Source organism: Patiria miniata, unplaced genomic scaffold (genome assembly GCF_015706575.1).
Source record: "Patiria miniata isolate m_02_andy unplaced genomic scaffold, ASM1570657v1 HiC_scaffold_19, whole genome shotgun sequence".
Lineage (NCBI taxonomy): Eukaryota > Metazoa > Echinodermata > Asteroidea > Valvatida > Asterinidae > Patiria > Patiria miniata.
The window spans coordinates 6,759,819-6,781,846 of NW_024037057.1; the positions used below are offsets into that span (position 1 = coordinate 6,759,819).

The following is a 22,028-nucleotide window of genomic DNA, read 5'->3' on the forward strand; positions in this document are numbered from 1 at the left end:
ACCCGCTTTTATAAGCTGGACTTTTTTTAAGTGCTAAGCAAATTGTTGTGCTTAGCAGCGCTGTAAAATTGGGCCCAGGTCTGGCGCTCAACAAGGCTAAAATATAACCCCGGTCGAGACCAGGGGCCAATTTCATAGAGCTGCTTAAGCAGAAAATGTGCTTAAGCACAAAAACGTCTTGCTTAATAAAATCAGGTAACCGGCCAAAACTCCATGCGATTGTTATGCTAATTAAACAACAGCTAAATACCAGTCACAAGTAATGTACATCACTTGGAGTTTTGGCCGGTAACCTAATTTTACTAAGCAATGTTTTTTCGTGCTTAAGCAAATTTTCTGCTTAAGCAGCTCTATGAAATTGGGCCCAGGGTTAAGAGGCTCTACCAGGGTAGAAAATCCAAACTCTACAGCTGACCCGTGTACACACTGAAGCAAGTGTGAACGGTATGCCTTGTTTACCGGTACCTGTGTTAGATGGAACCCGGTTCCGCTAACGGTGCACTGTAAAAATGTTGGGTAAAAATACTGTTGGGCAAATGTAATTTACCCGACACTGGTATCAAATTACCTCATATTAGGTTGAATTGGGTAAACACTGTCAAACTATTGGGAAGAATTTGCCCAAGAGTGTAGGCAGTTGATAATCCGACCAGCACTGGTCGAATTATCAACCCATTTTGCCCAAACTTGTTTACAGTGTGAACCAGTGTTGATTTCAATTTCAATTAGGGATGACATGACGATAGTGTACAAAACTTCAGCTCAAACTTTAAGGAGACAGATATGATTGATCAAGATGGAACCCGGTTCCGCTAATGCTGGACGAGTGTTGATTTCAAGTTCGACGAGTGTTGATTTCAAGTTCAACAAGGGTAGACAAGACGATAGCATACAAAACTTACGCTCCAACTTCAAGGAGACAGATATGAATGATCGAGTCATTTTTATCGCATCATCAGGGGAGACGATGCTGGAGCAAGAGGGGTGGATGATATTTGAGGGTTCTTCCAGGGTCAACAGACGAGAGGAGCACAGCTGGGTCCACATTTCTCAGAAGTCATTCCCGGTGCAGTTAACTGCGGCGTTTCATGTTGGTGAATCATGAGGGAGAATTTACATGTTTGTGAATCATGAGGGAGAATTTACGACTGGCAAATGGTCCGGTGGGTGAAGGACTTGGAAGTTGGAACAGATCCCATGACAGTTTATGAACATTTGGAAGGCCAAGGGCCAGAAGGTTTGTTTAATTTATATTTTTGCTTAGTGTTGTGGTTCTGAAGTTTGAAAAAGATGTCATCGACTTATCGCACCGCACAGTACATTTGTACACATTTGCATGGGCTATCTTGTTAAAGTTTGGAAAACAGGTTTTACAATTCGACACTACTCTTTTATTTTGTTATCATTTTTTTTACATGAACATTCCGTCAAATTTAATGAAAGTAATTTTTTTTATGTTTGGGTTGAGAAGGGGAACAAGTGTTACATGTTATGTACAAGACAAAACACTGCAACTGTCATTAAAAAATGTGCCTAAATCTTTTCATTTCATTTCATCAACATTTAAATGCTGATAAAATGAAAAGTGCCTAAATCTTCAAAACCTTATGGAAAATTCAAATTCAAAATATATATGTACTGTTGTCAACAGTATTACCAAATTTTGTATTACAAATCGCAATGCTAAAACTCTAATACCAAACTACTTCCATAGAATTTCTGCACAAGCTTGTTCAAATTTTTCTTTCCAAATTTCCCCCAAAAGTCAGACCAACCAGCCACTTGCTATGTCTCCACAGGAAACACATTTTCATCCCGCCCACATGCACGATGAACATGATGAACATTATTTGCTGGGGTAAAATCAGGGGCAAGCATTCCAATGTTGTACAATCTCATCCACTTTTTTTCCCAGACAAGCCCTTGAGGCTGCTGTGTACGGTATGCCTGCCAGCCTGGTGAGCCTGTCCTTGAGAAGAAATGGGTCAAATTATAGAGCCATAAAAAAACATAGACACACATCTCTAGTCAAATCAAAACTAGATTTGTTATTAAAGTGGTGCTGTCTTCCATACTCCCTAGTGGTACTGTCATTCCCAGTGGTACTTGTTCACCTTGATCGCTGTATGGCAAGGTTTGGACTGTTGGACCACGTCCAGTAATTTCAGTGCTTGTATTTTGTGCTTCGGATTTGGTCAGATTTTGAAAATTCTGCAATTTACTGAAAGGGTAAATTATGTGAATGACTCTTACAGTTTAAAATGTGATAAAGTTGTGTTGTTGGTTATTATTATTTTTTTTAAGTTTCAAATGTGTCCACTCTAGGGCAATCACACATTGTAATGAAACAACATTTGTATGCATGTTTCTAAAGCCAAATTCCATTTCAAAATGGAAATTCCCTTAATTCCATATATTTTGGTATTGCCCTTAAAAGACATACATTTGTGTTGTGTTGTAGGCCTGCATTTTTCAAAAGCACTGTATTATATTCTCCACGTACACAGTGCTGTTCGAGAGCTTGCAAGAAAAAACAAGTCAGGTGTGTTTAAAAACACAAATGCCCCGCAACCGTGACTGTTCCCATGACATAACACCACTCTTTTAACATCAACTTACATGTACCTTGGTCACATGGAACGTTCATTAATTGACAGCATTAGTGTCTTCTGTAGGTTTTATATGAATTAATCCCTAATCCCTATGATCTCAGAATAAATACAAGATTTCTATTGTTTTAGCCACTGTGACCTTGACCCTTGACCTTTCAGCCCCAAATGCAATAGGCTTCTTAGGACTGCCAAGGACAATCCACAAACCAAATTTGAAGTTCATATGTAAAGTACATCTCAAGTTATCACGCTGACAAAATTTCTATTGTTTCAGCCACTGTGACCTTGACCCTTGACCTTTCGGCCCCAAATGCAATAGGCTTCTTAGGATTACCAAGAACAACACACAAACCAAATTTGAAGTTCATATGTAAAGTATTTCTCAAGTTATCGCGCTGACAAAATTTCTTTTGTTTTAGCCACTGTGAACTTGACCCTTGACCTTTTGGTCCCAAATGCAATAGGCTTCTTAGGATTACCAAGAACAATCCACAAACCAAATTTGAAGTTCATATGTTAAGTATTTCTCAAGTTATCGCGCTGACAAGATTTCTATTGTTTTAGCCACTGTGAACTTGACCCTTGACCTTTCGGCCCCAAATGCAATAGGCTTCTTAGGATTACCAAGAACAATCCACAAACCAAATTTGAAGTTCATATGTTAAGTATTTCTCAAGTTATCGCGCTGACACGATTTATCCGGACACACACACCCACCCACCCACACACCCACCCACCCACCCACCCACGGAAGGACAAGGCGGAAACAGTATGCCCCTTCGGCTTCGCCGCGGGGCATAAAAATTACAAGCTTACTACATGTACATGTGTATGTACGGTAAGTCACTCGGGTGGGACTCGAACCCACAACCTCCTGTTTACCAGTGCAGTTGTCATACCACTCATCCAATGAGCCCCCATTATTCTATAATTTTTTGAAGCAGCACACATTTTTGGGCTTACAGTCCCAAAATGGATAACAGCTACAGTACCTGTACATACTGCACATGGATGCATACTGTATGCATCCCTTTTTAGCAACAGTTTCAATTTCACACACTAGCACTTGTCCCAGGCATGCAACTGGGAAGTCACAAAAAAAAGAGGAAATTCAAATCTTTCCAAGACTTTGTACAGTGTTTTTCTATTTTCAATGGCACACATTGGAAGTGAAACAAGAGGAAATCAGCTGATCCGAGGAAAAGTTGCATGCCTGTGGTCCTGGTAGTTGTCATAAAAGTGAGGAAATTGGCACAAAACCAGATTGTTGTGACAAAGCAGACCTTGATTGCACAACTGGTGATGTACCGGTACAAGTCACATCTGCCTCATTGCAAACAACTACCGGTACACGAAGGACAAAAAAAAAATGATGAAGTAGAAAAAAATGATGCAGGGAAGACAGTATCGCACGAGCATCACATCATCCGTCACCGGTGCCCGTTTCCTCGCCTTCCCTTGAGGCTCGACAAAATAACTGGCCTGGAGAACTCACTCATCAGGCTTCGTTACCAGTTAGTGCGAGACCTGAGGATGGGACACTATCTCCCAGAGCCGGCAGGCATCAACCCGCTGAGATAGAACCGTGGCTTGGTGTAAGACACTATAAGGTGATGATGTTACATGTATACTGGTCATAATACTATCATCTCCTCCGCTAATGACGGCCTGAAAGATGTGTCGTGATCAGATAAACATGTGTCTTTACCGGACTCACACTGCGCGTGTCCTATGAGTATGATGTGCCATGAAGTGTGTGGCTAAAAGGTTTATTGTTAAAAGTTAGAGAGGTTCCCATGTGCAACTTTGATTTTCCATGTTGTGTTGACAATCCAGACTCATTCTAATCTAATTGAGTGCAGCATAATTGTCAGATGACATGCTTCATCGATGCAATAGCCTCGACAATCAAAATTCTGATTACTTGCTTGTAAACAACACCTGCTAAAAGATTTTCAGTTTAGGCTGAGTAAAAATAATAAATAGTTTCTCGTCTGACCTTTTTGAAAAAATGAAGAATGTTGGCATTTGTTCTTCTTGCCCCCCCCCTCCACAAGATGACAGATTTTCCAAGATTGCAGATGGATTCTTCAATTTTTTGCGACTATTTTGCCGATACAAAATTGTGTCCTAAAACAAGCCAAATTTTAACCCTTTCTACATGTACATACAATCTGGTTGAAAACAAACAAAACGACAATATCGACAATGTGCAATGAAATAAAAAAAAATGTAAAAAAAAAAATATTTTAAAAAGGATGCGGCCAGGAAAAAAGGAAGCGGGTAGGGACGAGACTGAGTTATTTTTGCACTTGACCTTTATTAAAGGCCTCAAAAAAGGACAGGATTTTAAACCAAAGGGCAAAACAACCAAACCTGCAGTCACTTCAACATTTTATTTAACTTAGCCAAACTATGACAGCAACAAATGTGAGTGGCTTACTATCACTGTATCAACACATCAAGAAATTACAAAGATAAACTCGACATTAACAAACTACACACTGTCACAGGTGTAAACCAATTATTAATTTTTACACAGTGTATACATATTGTATACACTGTATACATATTGTATACACTGTATACATATTGTATACACTGTACCAGCATTTATTTCCAAACACACAGTCCTATTTGGAAAGGCCCTTGATAGTGAATGCAAGTTGATGGACCAAGGCAAACTCTTTTTATTGATTCTTCCTTGAAATGGAAATGACGCTTTTAAGCTGTAGGCAAACACAGACAGCGCGAAGGCCACACAAGCGCACTGTATACAAAAACATGTGCAGTGTAGCGAATGTGGGGCTTTTTTTATTTTTAGGGTTGACAGTTCATTAAGATGTACTGGTAGTGCAGATAGTGAACGTGGGGCTTTTTTTATTTTTAGGGTTGACAGTACATTAAATGTACTGGTAGTAAATCTTGGGGTTTTTTTGGCGTCTCGGTCAAGTCAGCAACAGGCATGCGCTAAAACTTATCTTGTGAACCAATAAGTGTCACCTGATTCGGAAAAAGTTCATTTATCTAATTCCATGGCAATCAGTGTGGTTTTGCTACGTTGTTCTGCGCTAAATCGGTGGTCTGAATGTTGCAGGTTGCGGGTTCGAATCCTGGCGGAATTTTACATTTTTATTTTCTTTCCCCCCAAAAAAGATGTTTAGTCAAGTTCTGATGATCAATAAAATATTTCACCCTTTTCTTCTTCTTTTTTTTTTTAAGGGAAGTTATGTCTGAGAACCATTACCTACTGACGCATGCGCATTATGGTCATTGACTATTGTTAGAGATATATTTTTTATCAAATTTCTCCATTCCCACTATCATTTGTAATTTCAAACTTCAAACAGTGCTCTGTGAACCAGCCTACGTTTATGTATCTCTTGAATCCAACCTGCAGACCAAACCGAGGTTTCACAAACCTCCGTTCCTTTAACTGTAATTTTTCCCATTCTCGTGATTTGTTTTCCATTTTAACCTCTACTGTATCTCTTGAATGTGATGCTGTAGGCCAAGCCAGGATTTCGCAAACCTCCCCCCATGCTTACCATAACATTTCCATAGTCATATCAGCTTGCCATTTCAACCTTCAAACAGCACTACGTCAACCAGACTACTCTTGAATCCAAAGCTGTGGACCAAACCAAGGTTTCACAAACCTCTGTTCCTCTTTACCATAAAATGTCCACATTCCCACTATTCATGAGCCATCTCAACCTTCAAACAGCACACCGTCAACCAGACTACTCTTGAATCCAAAGCTGTGGACCAAACCAAGGTTTCACAAACCTCTGTTCCTCTTTACCATAAAATGTCCACATTCCCACTATTCATGAGCCATTGCAACCTTCAAACAGCGCTCTCCGTGAACCAGTCTACTATTCACCACGCATCCATCCCCGCAGCTCGGAATCCTCCATTCATTACGAGCACAAAAACCTGATCCCAGTCGGAGCAGCATGGGGTAGCAGTGACTTACCTTTCAGATACTCGGTCCCATCGACATGGGGTACAGCGTGGCGTCGAAGTGGGAGATCTGTAAAAGCGGCCCAGGCACTGGGGCTGCTGGTATTATATCCACAAAAGGCAACAGCGAGGCGGATCAGATCTGTATTATGGAAAGGAGAAAATGCGAACAAAGACTTCCATGAGTTTAAAGGGAATAAACATCATTTGCTTTTGCAGTAATTTTCAGAAATGGATGGAATTGGGGGGTTGGAAATATATAGCAAATATAGTTACACTGACTTTTTTGAGGTTTTGGGTTCGAAAATGCTATAAAAACCAAGAAAAACAATCATTTTCCTGTAGTCTGGTTCCCTGACTCCATATAAGAAGAAACAGAGCAGTTTATATACATTGGAGAATTGTAAGGTCAGGGAACCAGTCTAGCTGGCTTGTACCCATTCATACATGTAGGTGTGTAATCGATTGCAAACAAGTGCGATGGTCAATTGGGGCCAGTATTTGAAAAAAGCCAGTTTTTTCCAACGCTGATCGGCCGATCAGCGTTGGAAATTGATACAAAAATACCACTTTTCTTGAAAATGACAGTATACCAGGTGCCATGATTTTACAGGATGCTTTACACTGTCATTCACTAACAGTCCAGCAAGGTATTTCAAAATGATTTGGTAGTTTTATTTTTTGATGTTTGCAAATGTTGTATTTTCCCTTTAATGCACAAGAAAAATTATCTAAATGGGTGCACATGCATTCACATCATCGTGTACATTGTACATGAACACATGTACATGTACGTACATGTACACGTACATGTATGCATGTACATAAAAAGCCGGTTGTATGAAACACGCGCAGGTCACTGACACCCCCTGTTTGTTCAGTAAATATTAATTCCCCGGCCCTTTGGGCGAAATTGTAGCTCAACTTATTAACACCAAAAATACTTGCAGAAACCACGTTTTCCTGCCCAAGAAAAACAAAAGTGAGATGCATTTTTGCTCAAGTGCCGAGGACTGGAGCAACCGATATCACCGACCAGTCTCAAGTTTGGAGCAGAGACGGGAATGATTTCGCTCAAGGATTAGAAAGGGATATTCTTATTTATGGGGAAAAAAATCCTTCTGTGATATTTAAAAAAGGCTTGTGATTCGAGATCAAATAATTTTTTTTTTTTGGTGTGGCTTAATTTAATAACCCCCTAGGCCCTTGTTGCTTACAACCATCCTCAATCCTCCAAAATCCTCCAAAATTTTTCAACTCCGCCTAAATTTTTCAAAATTGTCAGACAGTCCTGCCTCAAAATGCATTCATCCTCAATCCTCCAAAATCCTCCTCATCCCAAAACTTTGCACTCGTGTTTAAATGAAGGATAACCAACACCAAATCCTTCAAAATCATCAGACAGTCCTGCCTCAAAATGCATTCATCCTCAATCCTCCAAAATCCTCTTGTGCTTCATTCACCATTCATCCTCAATCCTCCAAAATCCTCATGTGCTTCAATCACCATTCATCCTCAATCCTCCAGAATCCTCATTTGATTCAATCACCATTCATCCTCAATCCTCTAGAATCCTCCAAAACCGCCAGGAGGATTTTGGAGGAGTGAGGTGGGTTAGGGTTAAGGTTTGGACATTCTTGTTAATAAGGCTCAAGTTTACTCCAGATAATCCTCTAGCACTTTTGACTCGGCCCTACGAAAAATGTATTTTTCAAGAATAAAATTAACATTTTTTGGCGTAAGTTTTGAAACTGCCGAACCAGCCTTCATTAATTCAAATTGTCTACAGATACCAAATGGCGCTCATCACAGAACATTAAAATTAAAAAAAAAAAAAAATGTATTCATGATTTAAACATTGTCTTCAGATACCCGGTAATAAATAATGCTCATCACAGAACATTTAAAAAAAAATATTCAATCATGAAGATAATGTTTTCAGTTTTGATCTGAAATCTGAACCCTTAGACTGACGGCATATTTTTCACCGGAGACTCGACAAACCACATTGTCAAACCCCTGTTTCCCATAAATTGCAGAAAAGATATATGCAAGACCTCTGACAAACATACTCATACCCACTCCCCTACCCCCGGGGAATAATGATCCATGGTTCAGGCTCGGAATTATCTGACGACAGGTGATGTTACTGGATATGTCTACTGCCGCCGGAAAAAAAAAACGCTCTGCAAATTTTCTGTGTGGCTGGCGGCATGAACATGTGACAGTACATGTCCATGCACAGCACGTACCTTGTACATGTACAAATAACATGTATGCATACATGTACATGTACAAACATGAATATGAACATGTGACAGTACATGTCCATGCACAGCACGTACCTTGTACATGTACAAATAACATGTATGCATACATGTACATGTACAAACATGAATATGAACATGTGACAGTACATGTCCATGCACAGCACGTACCTTGTACATGTACATGTATGCATACATGTACATGTACAAACATGAATATGAACATGTGACAGTACATGTCCATGCACAGCACGTACCTTGTACATGTACAAATAACATGTATGCATACATGTACATACATAACATGAATATGAACATGTGACAGTACATGTCCATGCACAGCACGTACCTTGTACAATGTACATGTATGCATACATGTACATGTACAAACATGAATATGAACATGTGACAGTACATGTATGTATATGTCCATGCACAGCACGTACCTTGTACATGTACATATGTATGCATACATGTACGTACATGTACCGGTACACAGACCAACAAAGCATGCATGCCAAGGCTGTTTAATTAATACATGTAAATGTGCTTACATGTACATGTACATGTACTTTATGTACACATGTATACTTGTACATGTACATTTGTAAACAATATTGATGATATATTTTTATCAAGTCTCCAAATTATGAAAATTTATACAATCTGGCACCAAGACTCCCCTGGGTGCTTCAATTGCTGTCTACACTCACTTCTCCTCAGGGAGCCAGGCTCTTGCAGTAATGACTAAGTGGTCGGATGGCCGAAGGTGCTAAAATTCACTGCATTTATGTAAGCAACAATCATTGCCATGTGGGTATACCGTACACTGACAGATTTTTTTTTTGCAAACTCCCAAAGGATTCTACCGTACGTGCTCAAAACACCTGCGATTTCAACACATTAGTGGATGTCTTTCAATTTGTATTTTCTTTGGCTCATGAATAATGCATGAATGCGACGGTGACTCATTGATGAATAATTCATGAGCCCTTTCATAGTAACAAAAATGTCTGCACTTCAGAAGATTTCTCAGAAGAACTGTACACTACCCCGGTGGATGACATTCATTATATGGTATTAAAGCTACAGTCCATCATTTGTAATTTGTGCATTTTGTTCGTTTGAAGCAACAAAAGAGTTCAAAATCTAATGAAGGATACTGAGCAACTAACCTGATGAAGTTTCAGCTAAGCTTCAGCTGTACATTCCGAGAAAAACAGCATTCTAAGATCTCAATTTCAAATCCAAAGTTACTGAATCATGTTTTGAATTGTTTTGAATTGCAGCTATACGCGACGACACGCACTGATCTGACGAATTATAACAACCGCGCGCGCGTGTGCGTCGTTCCAATACTTGTGCGCGCTGTGCTGAATAACAAAACGAACTACTAATTTAAATTTTCCTACGGTGCTTCTTAAGAATCACCATTGGAAATGCCTTCTTTCGTTGATTACTTCAAAATGACAGCTTGCCAGAAAGAGTAATTTCACAGGGAGTTTAGTCCCCTTACTATCTTTCAACCAAGTTTGTTTTTCAACAATAATTACGCCAGTTACTTTTCGGATGGCTGCAAATGATGGACTATACCTTTAAACATCAACAGGTTTTCACATCATGAATAAATTATGCAAGATTTTGACTCATGATTAACAAAAAAAAGTTACCAACAGCAGAAATGCCAAACCTCAGTGAAAAACAAGGATGCGCAGTTCAGTTTGCCGTCGCAAAACGGCTCCCTCTATTGTCCAACTCCAAACCATTACCATTGTGAATGTCACAATGGGCATTTAAAACCCCCCCACAGGACCACGGGCTAAGGCACGGCTCGGTAAACAAAAGCGGGGTACCGATGAAGTCTGGCACACACACTCACACATACGCACCATTGTTCAAATACAGCAGCGTGGCATTCTGTTTGTTCCGCCCTATCTGGTTCCAGAGTTCTGCTTGTGACGCATGGGTTCTTTTTTTTCTTTTCTCTTTATTTTTAAATATAGTCCACTTGTACTGAATTGGTCTGGGCAGGGAAAGAAAAATTCCAACTATGCACATTCCAGCACGTCTGGCGTATTAAATTTGATAATATTCAATCGCATTTTTCAAATGTTATTTTGTGTTTACTGCAAATTATGAGAATCAAAACAATCAGCGTGGATGAGGCACGAGTTAGGAATTCCCACTTTTTGTTTAGAAGGGGATATTTTTGGGAAACAGAACGCACCGAAGAGTACTGAGTGGAACAGATCACTGGAATGTGATGAGGAATGGGAAAAAAATGAATGTCACAAGTTTGATATTAATTTTAAGCTGATTCAATATTTTGTTAATGAATGACGGCAAATTGGTTCATTATAATCAATAGACAGCACATCTGCTAATTCACGGAAAATGACAATGTGTCGATAACATGATGTAAGAAGGCATAGTAAAGTACATGTACCAACCGGTAGGCCTACGGTATGAACTTTCAATCACATGAAATTGTTTAAAAATTTACCAAAATCAATCAATTCAAAATAAACAAAAATGTATACATTTTTTTTTTTTGGAACAGCATATTCAGTGTACAATAGACACTAAGACCCATAATTTGGGTAAATAGTTTAAAAAATAACAAACCACAGCGCGTTCGTACCAGTATGTAAATAGGTACGGTAGAACATGTAAGGGAACGACTTCCATATAAGAAATTCACTCAACATCCTGTGTACAAACCCTATGAGATTGGACTGAAAAATTCTCAGTGTTTTCTAAGAAAATGCTTGTATTTTCTCACTGCTCAAATTGACTTTGATGACATGAAATTGCTATGTGGGGGCTTGTTAGTCAATACAGAGGAAAATTAGTGAACTTCTTATATGGAAATCTTTCCCATGTAAGATACAATGTACACGTATGCCACACTGGAAAATTAAAAAAGATACACAGACAAACAGTAAAGTAAACTTTTATTATTTCCGTTGTCGTTGTGTGGTGACTATTTTTTTCTCAGAAAACCAAGAGCAATTGCCAAGTTTTCAAGAAACTCGTCTCGGCCTCAGAAAATATCTGTCCCTGTATGTCCATAAACCTTATCCATCAGGGCTGGGAAAAAAAATGCGACGAATGTGGATTTTTGTTTACAACACGAGCCGCCCGGAATCGAGGGCTTGGGATGTTACTGGCGAGCTCAGGAATTCTTTCCAGAGTGCACACGTAATGTCTCGTAAAAATATTTAAGTTCAGGGGGTCGCTAGATGTCGACGTCTGTCATAATCCGGTCCGACGATCCGGGCTCATTAAAACGCAGCGGAACATTATTTTTCCATCTCGATCAATAAACAACGACGGGGAATAAATTGGGCTTCCGAACATGAAGTGTGTTACAGAGCACCTCACTGTCTGGACTGGGGAACTTGTTACGTCTTTGGAAACTAATGTGAAAATCGTGTTGGATTCTTGAGAATTTAATATGCACGTGTACCGTACTATAATGTGGAATGATTACTGTTTTGAATTCAAATTGTGACTGGAAGTGCATGTTGCAAGTATTTAGGCCCTAAATATCAACTTATCTTGGATGTAAAAAATAAATGAAAATAAAAATTTAAAAAAATAAAAAAATAAAATAATCAGGAAAATCCTCAAATCCCCCAAAAAACCTGACGAAAAATCCTGACAAAAATCCTGAAATTAGGAACAATCCTGACTAATCTCACTCCTGGTTTTGGACTCACGCAACTACCGGGTACCTATGGTAGTTAGCGATACATAAAACCGACAGGAATACCTTGGATAAAATGAGGGTTCAAATTTTTTTTTAATTTAGGGAAATTTGGGGGTAAAATGAAGATGAAGAGGACAAAATATAGATGGCGATCACTGAGACGCACCATGAATGCGCCAAACCACGTTGATTCACATGGAATCAACTGAGTTATGAGTAATAAATTCAGAATTTTCTACCAAAAGGTACTGTTCAAAATTGCTAAAAAAGTCATCAAAGACTGCTCAAGATTAGGCTAAGTAAAAGAAAAACATGTTTCTTGAAAAAAAGGAGGAAGCGGGGCTTTTTATTTTTGTATTTGTTTCAAGATGGCCGTCATTTAAAAATTTCCTGCAACCGTTGGTGTTTCCACTGTTCAAAGACACTTTTAAAATGAAAGATACATGTACACGTAAGTTGGACAAGAGAACTGAACATATTTACAGTGTCATTTAGACTTGTATTGGTCTACAATTTATTTTCCGATGAATTTGTGGACTTTTTCAGTGTTTTTTTACTGCATTTTTTCAAAAATAAAAAATAATAAAAAAATCCAGGCGGCCTCCAAAAAGGAAGCGGGCGGGGACGAGAAACATGTTTTTTTTTACTTCACCTTACGGATTTGAAATGATTAAAACACTCTTAAATTGTAAGGACTAACATGAAAGGGGGGCCCAACATGTAAGTTCTACACAATCGCCCTTACAATGTACATCTACCGATATGTCAACATTCTCTGTGCACACTGTTTCACCTTAAGACTTGTCGTCTGTCACATCCATGTCCAAATGTCAACATATAATGGCTGAAAGTGTAACAAACAAAAAGGCAAACATGATTGATTACGTTGGGGCTTATCTAAGAAAAAACTGTCTGGAGACATGGGAGAGTGTCATGTATGGATCGTGGTCTGAGTGGATGGCAGGCTAGAATCCTCAGGGCGTAAAAATAAAGAAAGATGTTTTGATTTTCCTGATAAAATATGACCTGTGGTCTTCCTTCAGCTTCATTGCAGTGGTGGAATATTCATGATAGAAACAGGCATGGAACTGGAAAGTGTAACAAAAAAAGAGGAAATTCCAACCACAGATGTACATGTACATGTACATGTACATGTATAATAAGAAACAGTGTGTATAAGATGGAATTTTGCGTCGGGGTGATGTAAATCAAATAAGGTTTTGCCCTTCACCAACGTATAAACTGAGGTAACACACCGAGTATACAGTGTTTATACGTCGGTGAAGGGCAAAACCTAATTTGAAGAGAAACAGTGTCTTTAAATTTTTAATGGAATGAGTGTGGTAAAAAAAAAAGGGGGAAAAAAAGAAATCAGCTGATCCAAGGAAAATTTGCATACCTGCAGAATATTGGTTACTCAAATCCCTTTATATACCCTTCATGCACAATCCCTGGAGGAAACACTGAGCTAACAAACACACACAAGACAGCTTTACTCAGAGCTTTGAAAACACTTGAATAGTTAAATGGCAAACTTCATTAATATGTCATTATTATTTTTCAGATATTATTCAAACAGAAATCACAGAAACGGAACCGTTCTCTATCAACCTCTACTTACAGTCCTAAAGAGTTCGGGTTTTGGTGTTCATAAAACATTCTGATAAGAAAACAAAGGGACCATTTTCACAGACAAAAGAAAATGCACAACATCACTAACACGTTGTGCGGTGCTCTCCACGGAAGACAAAAAAAATCTCTACCACGGGTGTACAAAGTTCAGGGGTGTTGTTACTGTCTACACACCCACTTCAAAAATGGTTTCCAAGTCTGAAATTACTGTTGAGTACGCACTGCAGACAAGCCAAATGGCAGACTGTTCTGTATCGTTTAATATTAAATTCCTCATCGTTTGTACATGCCTGCATGTTTTGAAACCAATGTCCAAAACTTCTAAAGGAAATAAATACAGTCGCGATCGTGCATGCAGGACCCAGGCTCTTAACAGACTCCTCAGTAACGTGCTGGCCATATGGCAATGTTTTGACAACCTCAGTAAACGATGCAACTGAACATGGGTCGGCTTGTTTGGATTAACCAAATTAATTTAACGTTTATAAATAATTAAAACCACATGCTGTGGTGTTGCAGACTCAACAACTCAAGCAAATAGGGGTATACAGACTTACATGTACGTCGTGTGCTTAACACTTATTTTTCCAAAATTTACTGAACCCAAATTTGCCACTTTTTGAAGTTTCTTATTATACATGTAGGCCTTATCGTTTGTTTTTAAAACCAGTACAAAAATCATAGATTATCTGACAATAATCAAGGCGCTGAAAAATAAGTAAAGGCATTTTCAAATTTTTTTTTAATAAATAAATACCTAATAATTTGTCGGTCTTCTGACAAAGAAAGCTAGTAACTTTGGGCAGGCTAAAAACATGTCAATTAAGTTTGAAAATTTATTGATCAAATTGCCACACCTAAAAAAAAATCACAAAAAGCAAGAGCATATTAACTTAAATTTCTTTACTTTGTGTTTTTACAGCAAGTACACATGTATACCGGTACGGTACATGTGTGTATTCACTATGAAAGAACTCAATTATAATGTAAAATGTTGTAAGCTCAGGCTTCAGGTCTACTTAAAATATGTAGACAAATGCGCAAACAAATGGAAAACAACGAGACAGAAATGACTGAAGCGTGATCATTAGCTCTAATGGAGCAGGGTAGGTTTCTTCATACTCAGTGGGGAATCACGTCAGAAGCAACAATCGTCATCTGTCCTGCCTCTAGCCTGAGGGATGCTGCCCGGATGTGGTTTAGAAGAAGAAAAAAAAGCATGGCTGGAAAAGAATGTTTTCCTGAGAAATTCTTATTTGAATTCACACCACTAATTTTATAATTTTGCAGTATCCTGAAGGCCTTTTCACACTGTCCAAAATCTCCGGGTTGGAACCGGTTCCAACCCCGAGATTTTTTTCAACCCTTTTCCCACTTCTAACATTTCAACCCGGTTCCGACCCGGGTAGCGTGCTCTAGCCGGATCGAAATCAACCCTGGGAGGGACCAGGGTTGAAAATCTCAACCCGGATCGAAATTGCATTTTTCGGCCTGAACCGTGTCGAAAATGATAGTGTGAACCGCCCCGGGTTGAGTCACTCACGGCCGATCCGTGTTGAGTTGAGGCCGACATTTTACCGAAAATCTGAGACGCCGTGCATAATATTTCCCTCCACCACTATCGCCGTCACAACACCGATCACGAAACAATTGCTCCCTAATTATCATCCAATAATGTATCGGTGTATGGAGCATCCTTTACCGAGTCTGGGCTTGTATTAGGTCTGCAAAATGTACCCCAAAAAAGTACATTTCTAATGTTAAATAGAACGAATCGTCTAACGAAATGACCGGAGCCATTTTGGAAATATTGCACACAGCTGCGCTGGTGTCGTACAAAAAATCGGACTCCCAAATCGGATTCCTTTACTCTCTTATTATTGGCCAAACCCTTTCACGTGACAGGTCCTTCTCCTAATAGGCATGCGCAATACTACCAATGAGTCCGTATTTCACAGAGTAGTAAATTCACGCTGAACACCGGCCTGTCCGTAAGCCTCGTGCGCGCAGCAGCCGCGTGCGTCGCAATGCATTATGGGATTGAGAAAATCATCGCAGCGCCCTGTGCCGAATGCAATCCGTGTCGAGAATTTGTAGTGTGAATACACGTGGGCCGTAGCCGGATTGAACGTTACACGGTTCACGTAGCGGCCGTTCCCGTAAAGGACAGTGTGAACGTCGCGTCTCTCCGATCCGTGTCGAAAAATACTCGGGCTGAACCGGGTTGGATCCGGGTAGGTTTCAACACGGTTCGAAACGGAGATAGTGTGAAAAGGCCTTTAGGGTGCTGAAAGAGGATGTCTTTCTGTAAATTCCAGGGAATTTTTAATTTCAATAAGTTCAGGGCTTCCGCCTTCCGCCATTCATGCCACTTGGCGCACTGTGAACTTGCACTTTGAAATTACAAATCAGGTCATCAAATTAAGCTCCCTTTCAAATGAAAAAAAAAAAAAAAAATCAGATTTAACCTTTCACTTTCATCACTTTCGTTACTGCGTCATGACATTTAAGGGGTCATTCCACGTCAATTCACTTCATTCTTCAGTGACCATTCACAACGCCTATTCACACAGAATCCATTCATTTCAGGATCTGACCAACTCGGATTTAGATGAAACTGCATTAGAAAAAGATGCTCCAGCACTCTAGTCTATGGTTTTATACATTTGTAGATCATTCACCAAGGAATAAATACAATGTAGTACAATGTAGTACAATGTAATACAAGTGCTACATGTACATGTACATGTACTACATGTATACATGTACATGTACTATGTACATGTACTACATGTTTATGTACATGTACATGTACTGGTATAATTAGGGACAATTCATGTGCATAGACCAGTACACATACCGGTACATGTACACATGTACATTTTTTGTACATGTACATGTACATGTACATGTATTTTTGTATAATTTATACAGCATGGTCAGAGTTACACCCAATTTTCTCACGATCCTCTTACTCACTGTTTAGTCAACTTCTGTCATCGCTACACCAACATGACCAAAAACCACAAAAAGGTGAAACAATAACTTTCATTCTGTTATGTACATTGTACCAAAGAATCAAAAAGCTGCCTTGTGGTTATTTGCATAATTGCTTTTTTTACTTCATGTTCCATTGGCAGGAAGTACATGTAAAAGATAACAAGCTGGGGGGACTCCGTACTTCGTGGAATGAGTAACTGTGTAAATATCTGCCTGAAATGGTTTCATAATTGGAAATGTTAAAAGCCTGGCTTGAAAATTCAGGGAGAAATACGTTTAAAAACACAAGGCTAGTACAGTCAACTCTCGTTTTAAAAAGTAGGGCAGATCAGTTGTGATCATTTGCGCATTTGTTTTGTTTGAATTGAAGCAACAAAACTGCTCAAAATCTAAAGAAGGGTGCTTAACAACTAAACCTGATGAACTTTTAGCGCTGTGAATGTAGAACAATGTTTCAATTCAAAATGTCGTGTTCAGAGTCGTGTTCTGAATTGGCTCAAAATCAGCATCTGGGAAACGTTCTCATTCAGCCGATTGATGCTTGTACGTGATGGCGCGCACGGAACTGACGAATAATAGCAACCTTGCGCGCGTGCGCGTTGTGACAACGCTTACCCGCACCCATTCACGGATTTGCCCAATTACAAACCAACTACTAACGGAATTTTCCAAAAAGCAAGATCACTTGGCGCATCTTTGGAAATGACCTTCTTTTATTGTTTTCTTCAAAATGACAGTGTACCAGAAGGAACAATTTCTCAGGGAGTTTAGTGCCATTTCTATCAATACCAAGTAAGCTTTTTAACAATAATTTGGACAGCTGCTTTTTTGATAGCTTCATATCATCTACTCCCCGACTACCAATAAGAGTGAGTGTCATTATGCATTTATTGTGCGCATAAATTCAAGTTGGGACCAATGTATGTTGAATGTAACCAGCATTAAACAGAGTTTGTATTAATGACAGTTGACCATATTTTAAAAAAAAAAAACAAGTATAAATTTCCTCAAAGCTTTTCCAAGCCCACGAATAAATTATCCAATATTTAAAAGTGTTTAATTTTAAACCAACGAAATGAAAGCAGTTCTACTAATTCACTTTAATGAACAGATGGGTTTTTTTCCGATTATAGCCTTTTTTCCCCCAAATGGTTTTTATTGCCCGTGGTATTTTTACTGGTATTACACTATACAGTGTCCATGAAAGTTACAATGTGTAACCATTATTCCACACAAGTACACATAGGGTTCCCTTTAAAGGGATAATACAACATTTGCAAACATCGAAAAATAAAACTACCAAGTTGTTACGAAATACCTTACTAGGATGTTGGTTAATGACAGTCTAAAGCATCCTGTAAAATTATGGTACATGTATCTGGTGTGAAGTCATATTCAAGAAAAATGGTACTTTTGTATACATTTCCAACGGTGGTCGGCCGACCACCATTGGAAAAACCTAACTATTTTTTAACTTCTGCTCCAAATTTACCATTTTTTTCCCAGTCCAAATTTTGTTTGCTATTGGTTCCATGTTCAAGAACGGGTTGCAGGCCAGCTAGACTGGTTCCCTTACCCTTAGAATTTTCCGGCATTTTTGATCCGTTTCATCTTTAATTAGTGGAGTCAGGGAACCAGACTACTTGAACATTTTTGTTTTTCTCGGTTTTTCCAGCATTTTCGAACACAAACCTTCAAACATGTCAGTGTAACAATATTTGATCTATTATACTAACCCCCCCATATAATTCATTTCTGAAAATTACAGCAAAAGCCGATCATGTACATGTACATTCCCTTCAACAGTATGGTCGTCCACCACCAAATCTCCCACCACATTTCCAATACCAATCTTCTGACACTAATGAAAATAAAGGGTTTGGCTGAAATTTCATGAGTTGCTGTTATTGTTATTCCAAGGTTAAATTCCCCGCAGGGTAAAGCCACAACACTGGGCAATTGAATGGACAAGGTTATATTTGCAGCCGTTCTTTTGTTGGGTTTATTTCAGGGAAAATTTGTTAGTGTGTTATTTCATTGAGTGAGGGTTATTTTGACTGCGGGTTGGGGCTATGGCAGCTCTGTGGACAGTGTGGGTTGATGTAATTGAAATACATGGACTGGATTACCGTGTGAGTGTTACAGGGACTGCCCATCTACAAAGTGAGCAAATTCTGGATGGCGATGGGAAAATAAATGGACAATTTGCAAGAAGAAATTCTCACGGTATTGGAAAAAATGTGAATAAAGGAGATGTGTATGTATGTACATGTACCGGTACAGTACATGTACCGGTACACATACATGTACTCTGCGTGCTTATTTCACCTGGCCCAACTCAACATTTTGGTAGTACATGTAGTGGAAAGATTTCCATATGCGAAGTTCACTCAACACCCTGTGTACAAACCCTATGAGATTGGACTGAAAAATTCTAAGTGTTTTCTAAGAAAATGCTTGTATTTTCTCACTGCTCAAATTGACTTTGATGACATGAAATTGCTATCTGGGAGCTTGTTAGTCAATACAGAGGAAAATTAGTGAACTTCTTATATGGAAATCTTTCCCATGTAGTCCTAAGGGCCTTTCAAACTAGCCGAACACACAGATTTTGGACTTCAGAAACCCTTTTCACACCAGCAAGTTTCCAACACGGCTTCGACACGGGTCCGGTGCTCTATGTACCTCTACTCAGGTAAAATCCAACCCTGCTCCTACCCTGCTCCAGATCAGCATTGGATTTTGTAATTAATGCCAACATTATAAACAGCCCTATAAAAACAGATTTCATTATTTTTTTTAAATTTCATTGGGTTTTTTTCTATTTTTTTCTAAAATAATTTTAATTTGTTATTACACACATGTGTACAGTATTTTTCAAGGGAATAAAATTTAAAAACAGCAAAATAATAAAAAAAATCTGCACACTTAACACATTAGAAAAACAACAACTAGCCTTTTGATACATGTATGTATACCGGTAGGCCTACCGGTACATTTGTATGTACAAATCAGCTTGAAAAATTACATCATGTTAGTCAATACCATCATAAAAAGTGTTGGCCTTAACTTGTACTTTTTGTTGCACACAAACATCGCTGGGCAGACACCATGCTATCTCATTACTGTTAATAATTAATGTTGACTGAAATATATGTATGCTGGGTCAATATTGACATAGTATTTTAATATTCAACCCAGTTCGAGTTAGGCTGTGCCTTACACTACACGCGCAGACGCTTTCACAAACATCAGTGTTTGTGTGCTGTGCGAGACGCTTCAATTTTAGCAACACACCCTAGTACCCTTCCAAGCTGCCAAGCAGGTGATGTTAAACTATGCCCCAACACCCTCTGCAGGCCCGTTTTGCTAGAAACCACCCTCAATCCTCCAAAATCCTCCAAAATGTTGAACAATGTTCAAATAAAGGATACCCATTTCCGCAATCCTACACAATCCTCCAACGGCCCAGCCTCTCAAAGTGCATTCAGCCTCAATCCTCCAAAATCCTCCTCTTCTTCAAACACCATTCATCCTCAATCCTCCAAAATCCTGAATGTTTCTCAAACACCATTCATCCTCAATCCTTCAAAATCCTTGTGTTTCTCAAACACCATTCATCCTCAATCCTCCAAAAACCTCCTCTTCTTCAAACGCCATTCATCCTCAATCCTCCCAAATCCTCTTCTTAAAACACTATTCATCCTCAATCCTCCAAAATCCTCATGTTTCTCAAACACCACTCATCCTCAATCCTTCGAAATCCTTGTGTTTCTCAAACACCACTCATCCTCAATCCTTCAAAATCCTTGTGTTTCTCAAACACCACTCATCCTCAATCCTTCAAAATCCTTGTGTTTCTCAAACACCATTCATCCTCAATCCTCCAAAAACCTCCTCTTCTTCAAACACCATTCATCCTCAATCCTCCAAAATCCTCATGTTTCTCAAACACCACTCATCCTCAATCCTTCAAAATCCTTGTGTTTCTCAAACACCACTCATCCTCAATCCTTCAAAATCCTTGTGTTTCTCAAACACCATTCATCCTCAATCCTCCAAAATCAACCGACACTGAACGTCCATACATGTATGTGCCCTCAATCCTCCACGATCCTCCAAAATTTGTCGCATTCATCCTCAATCCTCCAAAACTGCCCAGCGGACTTTGGAGGATTGGGGAGGGTTACAGTTAGCTAATGGTGCGTGTATCCATACGTGTGTACGTTTTTGTGTCTTATTTAGAATTCAGTTTCCACGTGAGACGAAACAACTACACTATCTCGCATTTAAAAAAAAAAATTGCCTACGGTAGGTCCCTATTTAACACAGATTTTTCAAGAGTAAAATGTGGACGTCGTACGCATGTTTAAATCTAAAACCTTACCGTCCTTTCATTCTCCATTGTTGTCTGGCCTTGCGCGTCAAATGAAGCGTAGAATGACAAAGCGTGACATCATTGTGGTGAAAAAACGCACAAGAAAGAAACCTTCGCTACGCATCCATTTGCACATATATCACGCTTGACTTGGCCATATGTTGACGATTTGAAATGGAATATCCCAAAGCGTAATCACTTTTAAGGTCACTTTATGATTATTTTTTTGGCCTCTAATTTCCTGATCTGGACGGCTCATTAGACGTGTAAGAATCAGATCATACAAATCTGGCAACTATTTAGGTGGTGATTCACCTTGGCAGGTTGCAATAATTTGAGGCAAATCCACAGTTCATTTTAAAAATGCCCTGGTTCCTGGTTTGATGTATATTTTGTATGGAAACTCAAATAAACAAAAGCTAGTGAGTGGTTAAAAGTATGTAATTGAGTATAGAAACTAC

The 22,028-nt window shown here is 39.0% G+C and overlaps 1 protein-coding gene across 9 annotated transcripts in view; it reads right to left on the reverse strand.

Moving 5' to 3' along the window:
• LOC119725555 (catenin delta-2-like) overlaps nt 1-22,028 on the reverse strand; it is a 75,447-nt gene that overhangs the window by 50,785 nt on the left and 2,634 nt on the right. For all 9 annotated transcript variants that reach the window (XM_038196995.1, XM_038196996.1, XM_038197002.1 and 6 more), the window contains exon 2: nt 6,592-6,720. The gene's annotated coding sequence lies outside the window, so the exon portion shown is untranslated. The remainder of the gene's footprint in view (nt 1-6,591; nt 6,721-22,028) is intronic.